Raw genomic sequence first — 7817 nt, forward strand, 5'->3', positions numbered from 1 at the left:
CACTGACCCTGCATTTTTAGTACATTCAGTGAGGAAATGAACAAAAAGCATGTAGCATATGTCAGTCATAGAAAATAGTAATGACAGGTGAGGTTGATATTGTGATTGTAGTAAAAATTCAATGTGGAAGCAAGATATTTGTGAATGACTGGTTAGGTTTAGTTTGTATCTTTTTCTTTTTTTTTTTTAGACGAGGCAACCCTTGGTTGACCTCACAGATTGCAAAGACCTTGTCAGCTTACAATCCTTTATTTATTTATTTATTTATTTACACCTACAGCACCTGGTCTTCCTAGGTGGTCTCCCATCCAAGTACTAACCAGGCCCGAACCTGCTTAGCTTCCAAGATCAGACAGGATCGGGCGTGTTCAGGGTGGCATGGCCATAGACTAGTTTATTTCTTGAGAGATTTTAACTCTATTATTTCTTTTGATAATAAATCATAGGAAATGCACTCATCTATTTTATTAAAGAGTACAGTACGATATGCATAATTTGTATTCTATTATATTTATTAGTTATGATATCATTCCATTTTTAAATTTGTATCATAGTCTAGGCCATTGAGGAAACGTAGGCGATAGTTTAAAGTTATTCCGACCTAGAGTTCTACCTGAAGTAAGCCACTTTGATTTAAGAAAATTAGCAAATACTTGCAGGCACTTTGTACTCCATGAAATTTGAGGAGATTTATTTTTCCATTAAATGGGTATATACTGAGAATGTATTACATTCCTGGTCCTATGATAAGAAACAAAAAACTGTCTAACAAAAAAGCCTTACGTATTTCAGGTGTGATATGAGTGCACTCCTAATAACATTTTATTGAAATTTAAGTGTCTTATAGCAGCATAGAGTTGGGTCATATTTTTAAACCCATTTTGACAATTGCTTTTTCATTGGTATATTTAGGCATTTACATTTCATGAAATTGTGGATGTATTTAGAGTTAGGTCTATCGTTTTTAAATTTTTCCATTTCTTCCCTCCATTTCCTTCCCTCCCCCTGTTGGCCCTTTCCTACTTTCTATTAGGTTATTTGGACCACCACTCCATTTTTTGGTTTCCATTTTAATGTATCTATTGAGATTTTGATTATACTTTTTTGAGTAATTTTAATGACTACTCTAGAAATTACAATATGCATACTTAACTTGCGTCAATCTACTTGGAATCAAAATTTTACCACTTCGATCTGACTATAGAAACCTTGTTACCATAAGATCTTTTTGTCTCTTTCCCTTTGGGCTATGTTCGTCACATGTACCTCTACATACTTGAAAAACTCCATCAGACATTGCCATAATTTTTGTTTTTCTACTTTGAAGAACTCAAGAGGATAAAAATAGTCTGTTATTTTTACCCAGATATTTACCATTTTTGTTGTTCTTATTACGTTCCAAATGTTCCAAACTTCTGTCTGGTATCATTTCCCTTTTGTCTCGAGAACTTTATCTGGCAATTATTTTAGAGCAGATCTGCTGGTAACGCCTTGTCTCAGTTTTCCTTCATCTGAGAATGTCTTTATTTCACCTTCATTGTTGGAGGATATTTTTACTGAAAATAGAATTTCAGATTGACAATTATATCCTTTCATCATTTCGAAACGTTATGCTATTTCTCTCTGGTCTTTGTGGTATCTGATGAGAAGGCTAAAGGAATTCGATCAATATTCCCTATAGATAATGCATTGTTTTGCTCTGGAGACTTTCAAGATTTTTTTTCCTAAATTTTCAGCAACTTGGTTATGCTGCATCTGGGCATGAATTCGTTTATCCTCGTGACAGGTCACTCAGTTTTTTGAAACTGTGCAGTTGTTCTTTTGCCAAATTGGAAAGTTGTCAGCTATAGTGTTTTTAAAATACATATTTATATTTTTCATCATTGCTTTCTTTCTCATTTCTTTCTGATAATCTAATGACACGAATATTGGACTTTGTTGTCGTCCTGCATTTTCTCAATCCTTTTTCTCTCTAATATTCAGATTGGATCATTTTTACTGGTTTATATTTAAATTCATTGACTCTCTCTCTGTCATCCCCAAATTGTCACTGAGCCCATCCAGTGAGTCGTTTTAGCTTTTAATTTCAGTTATTGTGTTTTTCAGTTCTAAAATTTCCATTAAGTTCTTCTTTATATCTTCTATTTCTTTGCTGAGACTATATTTCTATTCATTTCAGAGTGTTTGTAACTGCTCATTAGAGAATTTACATAACAGATGGTTTAAAATATTTCTCAGATAATTCTAATATTGGTGTCATCTTAGCGGTGGCATCTGTCAATTAACTTTTCCCATGTGAATTGAGATTTCCTAACTGGAGTATGCTGAGTTATTTTGATTTGTATGCTGCCCATTTTGAACATTATGTAATGAGACCTTGAATCTTTCTTTCACTTATTTCCCCGTTCGCCCCGAGAATACTTGCCTGAGACACTTGTAGCTGCATCATTTACCCTGAGATAACTTCCAAATTTTGCCATGAAATAGCTCACTTTTATTATTATTTTCACGTCATTTTAATATATTGATAGTCTTTGGAAACAAATGACATCATTCTATTTATAGCATTCTGGTTTTAGTAGTGGTATTCGATCTATAAAATATAGTCAATCTCGGTCGCTGAAAATGTCAAATCCTAGAAAACGCAGCATTCCTACCTGTGATGCTAACATTGTTAGCTGAAGATCCATTTGATGGATCCAATTTAGGTATGCATTTCTGTTATATTTGGGTTAAAGACAAGTTCTGTTTAGAAATAACTCCAAGAAGTGTTTATATTTTATTTTCACATCGAAAACCAGTCAGATTTGCTTCCGTCTCAAAGAGGGTGTTTATATAAAATTAAATTAACGCCGGTAGTGAGTTGCACTATTTTTTTCTAAATGGGAAATAAGTTAATCCTATGAAAAATGTTGATATTTTTGTTGACCTAGGAAATTAACCTAGTTAGTTCAAGCTGACAATTCTAAGCCACCTTCTACAGGCGATGGTTCCAAAGTCAATTCAGTTTTCAGAGTCTTTGAAGTGCTATTTGGATGTCCTGGGTGTGTGGGGGCTTGGTTCATTCTCAGAGAGCTATATGACTAGGACAAGATCCATGAAAACACAGGTCCTGGTTATTCTGGAAGTTCACAGTTTTATGGGATTGCTTTCCTGAGCTCTAAGCTCTCTGTGGTCTTCTCTCTACTTTTGGTTTTGGTTTTCGTTTATCCCCTCCGAGTCTCAGCTTTTTAATCCACCAGCCAGAAAACTGAGACTTTAATTTCTCTCCTCTTCCGTGCTCATTCACATCTGGGACAATAGCAAAAGAGAAGAAAATGCAAAGAGGGATCGACCCTACCCTCTTGGGATAAGAGTATACCAATCAGAGAAAAGTGTTCCTCTCTGAGAGCTTTGGTTCTCACTGGCCTCCACTGCCACTACAGGGCTGCAACGCGAAGACATGAAGACAAGAGGAAAGGAAACACACACAGGGATTTCTGTACTCACTCACTGTTCGTTCTCTTCCCTTTACAAGAGCCAGGTCTGGAGGGCTATTCTCTAGCTCTCTCTGTGCCAATGCCTACTCTGTTTTGCAGGCTATATTACATTCGGGTTTGACCGGTTGGAAGAAAAAAAACTTGTAAAATCACTATAGGTTCCATGGTACATTGAGTTTATTGACTTCCTCTCACCCCAATTTATCTTCTTCTCTTGACTTTTCATGGTTTTCAAATAACTGCTCCATATAATCTGTTCAAGGTTTGTAGCTACATTACAGATTTAAAAAAAAAAAAAAAGAGTGTTATGTATTTACTCCATCTTACCTGGAACCAGAAACTTAGTAGAAATTTAAATGGATTTCAAACTATTTTGTGGATGGAGGGGGCTGATGTATTTTCAAAATTTGATGTTATATTCAGTTTATACGGTAGAGCAGGTTAGTTTATACGAGTTACATAAATCTTAGTGATCATGATTCACACAGCTGTGAGAGATAAAGTATAGCAGACACTGTCAACGCCCCACCTGTGTAACCTCAGCATTCACCTTACCTTACTGTAAGCACCTGAGATTCTCTGCACAAAGGTGCTATTAAGCTCGCATGCATGGCCAGCTGGGAGCGCCAGAAAAGTAATTGTCCCCAGAATCATACTTCAGCAATGACAGAAGTGAGTGGGTAAATACCCACAGCTCTTTTTCTCCCTGGATGAACTAGATCAAAAGTATTCTAAACCAACCTCCTAGAGTTTTCCTGCAAAACTGAAATTCAATTGCCTGTAGTGAAAATAAGCTAAATAATATACTTTATCGATTTCTTTTTTTCTCATCTCTTTTTCTCCCCTACTAATGTTTCTTGGAAATAAATACCTTCCAAATAAACTATATAGACTTAAAACTTTGACTCAGGAAACACTTGACACTGAGGAGATCCAAACTATGACTAATTTGAATAGGTTTTTCAAAAGAAAAGTTTCATATTAACTCAAACCAATTTTTAATTATAATATTATGGATAACCCAGGTAAAATAATTGGATAGTCTTTCAGGAAAATAAGGAATATTCCTACTTTATAGATGTTAAGAAGTTTTGGTGACATGAAGATTTTTATAGATAATTAAAATACAAAATAATTCCATTTGCATCAGAAACAAGAATGTAAGTCCTGATACATTGATATCCTGATATATATCCTGATATATGTCATGATATCAATATATTGATAAAAAGAAAACTATTTACCATAGATACATCAGTTACAAAGGTTACAAAGTAGCACAGTGTGGTGGAGAATCCGAAGGTTTAGAATTTAGATACCTTGTTTGGTTGTATGTCCTTGGGCGTATTATTTCATTTCTCTGATAGTAATTTTATTCATTTATAAAGCCAGAATATTGGACTTGAAAAGAATTTCATAGTCTTTGGCTCATCTATTTCTATTAGCTTTAGGTGTGCATTTCTATTAGTGAACTGCTGAGATCATCATGCGTGTGAGTATCTGTGACTACCAAGGGTCAGTAATCCCTGGGATTACTAAACACCTTGCCATCCTGTTGTCCTGCAAGTCTATCTAAAGGTGACAAAAGAAATTATTTCACAAATAACTAGGGCAAAACCAGAATTAAGGCAGAATAGTATTGATCAAAGCACACTTAAGTAATACGATTATAGGATTAAGAACAGCCAAGGAGAAAGTAAGGGGGAATAAACAAATAAAGGTGGTAAAATACCTTCTTATGAACATTTTCTCTGGTTTATTTAAGGTGATTTTGCAGAAAAATCCTTTAAAGCACCTCAATCTTTTTGGCACCAGAAACCGGTGCTCCTATAAGAATCTAATGCCTGATGATGTGAAATGGAGCTGAGTTGGTGATGCTAGCGCTGGAGAGTGGCTGCAAATACAGATGAAGCTTTGCTGGCTCACCCGCAGCTCACCTTCTGGTGTGCCACCCGGTCACTGACTAGCCACGGACTGGTACCAGTATGCAACCCGGGGTTTGGGGACCCCTGCCTTAAAGCATGTTATAGTTCATAAGTGACTCAGCTACAGACAAGAAATACTGTCACTGTCATTGCTAATGAGTGAATAGTGAATCAAGTCATTGAAGTCATCACATCTTGTAAATATTCTGGGTCCAACTACAGAACATAAGAGTGAATAAAGCTGTGGGCATTGTCAAGCAAAACGACAATCTACACAAAGATGACAACTGCTACAACAGCCCAAGAAGAGACAGGTACACCGAGTTTGAGAGAGAGAAAGAAGGCCAACACGAAAGGTGAGGTGAGAAATGGGAAAGTTCATATGACAAGGGGTCAGAGAGGTAGGCAGGATCTGGGTCAGGTAGGACCTTATAATTCGAGATTTTGTTCCAATTCCCGTTGAAGAACATTTGGAGTATATTAAGGCAAGGGCTGACATGACCGGATGTTTGAAAGCTCATTCTGGATATTGTATGAACAAAAATGGATTATAGTTCTGTGTCCTCTTTAACTCTATTATCTTTAGTTGAGTACTTGCTTCATATCAGACACTGTGTTAGGAGCTTTGAATGCAAAGATGAGTGAGTTTCAGAGGTTCATAGTCAAAGGGGCAAAGTAAGTGTATGATCAGAGAATAACAATTTAGGATAAGAACTATTTGTTGTTGTATGAGCTCCAAAAAAACTTTACTATGGTCACTGAGATTTGAATTTCATATAATTTTTTAATTAAATTTTTTTGGGTGACATTAGTTAATAAAATTGTCTAGTTTTCACGTGTACAATTCAATAATATGTCATATGTATATTGCATTGTGTGTTTACCACCCGATATCACCACTCTTATTCTATATAGTGTTGGAAGTCCTAGCTAAAGAAATCAGGCAAGAGAAAGAAATCCAAATTGGGAATAAAGAAGTCATATTTTCACTTTTATCAGATGACATGTTTATATAGTAAACCCCGAAAACTCCACTAAAAAACTATTAGAAGCGACAAACAAATACAGTAAAGTTTCAGGATACAAAATCAACGTACAAAAATCCAGAGTATTTCTATACATGAACAATGAATTTTCAGGAAATAAAACAATTCCTTTTGCAATTTTAACAAAAAGGATACCTAGGAATAAACCTAATAAAGCCTATAAAGAATCTATTCACTGAAAACTATAAGACATTATCAAAAGAAATTGAAGAAGACACAAAGAAATACAAAGGTATTTCATGTTCATGAAGAAGGACAATCTAAAGCATGTAAATAATTACCCCCCAAATAAATCTCTTCTTTAATGATTTGTGTTTGTGTCATTCGCATCCCTAACATCGGAATCATCTTTACTTTTACAGATTCGCCCACACTATATTATGATAGAATCTTGGGTGGGATTTAGGAAGGAGATAAGAAAACGAGAAGTTACGGTCTCACACCCATTCATTCTTTCCCTTCCTTCTGAAGCATAAACATGGAAATTTAAGAATTCATTACATTTTATCTGGAAGAGTAGTAGTTGTATCAATAGTCATAATAGTAGACATAGAAATAATAGCAGTAGCAGTAATATTAATAATAATAATAATAATCTCTTTTTATTTGTATTGTACTGTGTGGTTTATGGAACGCTTTTATGCATTTTTTTTTTAGTTTTTTTTTTTATTCTCAGCGCCACATGGTGGAATAACAAAAGCAGATATTTATTTTCTCTATTTCACTAATGAAAAAAAAACAGACAGTAAAAGAAACTTGTTATAACTGAGAGTAAGAAGAGCATTTTACTTTGTAACACGGTAAACACCTGTATACCTATATTTTGTATGGCATATCTAAAACGAAATTTCATGAGACGGTACTTATCCTTATTCTATACGAAGCACAATCTTATTCTATATCATAATGTTCTTTTCTGTTGTTTTAAATGCTGATCACAACCAACTAAACTGATGGGTCACATCACACAGTTTGAAAAACTCTGTTTGCCAAAGATCGCACGGTTAGTAAACTGCGTGTTTGGGGCTTAAACTCAAGTGTCTGCTCTTTCAATCTAATGTTTTTTCCATGTTATTAACATCTCTAGTCCTTGTTTTTATCCACTCCAAGCTAACTTGCTGACCTTGCCCATATGTATCTTCCTAAGACACAATAAATCATTTCACTTCATTCCTAAAAAAAAAAAGCTTTAGTATAATCACACTGCTTACTGCATATAGATATACAAGTTCTCGTTTTAATCTTCAAAAACAGATCTGTACTTAGAAGGGGAACAGACCCCATGTGCTTTCCCTGGTGTCCATAGATTCCTAGCAGGTTTGTGAATCCCCAGATAGCAAAGTCCATATCTTACCTTAATAATTGTC

General features: G+C 35.0%; 1 pseudogene; it reads right to left on the bottom strand.

The window, feature by feature from the left end:
• Positions 1 to 271: 271 nt before the first annotated feature.
• LOC120600505 (uncharacterized) lies at positions 272 to 390 on the bottom strand (annotated as a pseudogene).
• Positions 391 to 7817: the final 7427 nt, after the last annotated feature.

The sequence above is a fragment of the Pteropus medius genome, unplaced genomic scaffold (genome assembly GCF_902729225.1).
Source record: "Pteropus medius unplaced genomic scaffold, Ma_sr-lr_union100, whole genome shotgun sequence".
In the NCBI taxonomy this organism is placed as follows: domain Eukaryota; kingdom Metazoa; phylum Chordata; class Mammalia; order Chiroptera; family Pteropodidae; genus Pteropus; species Pteropus medius.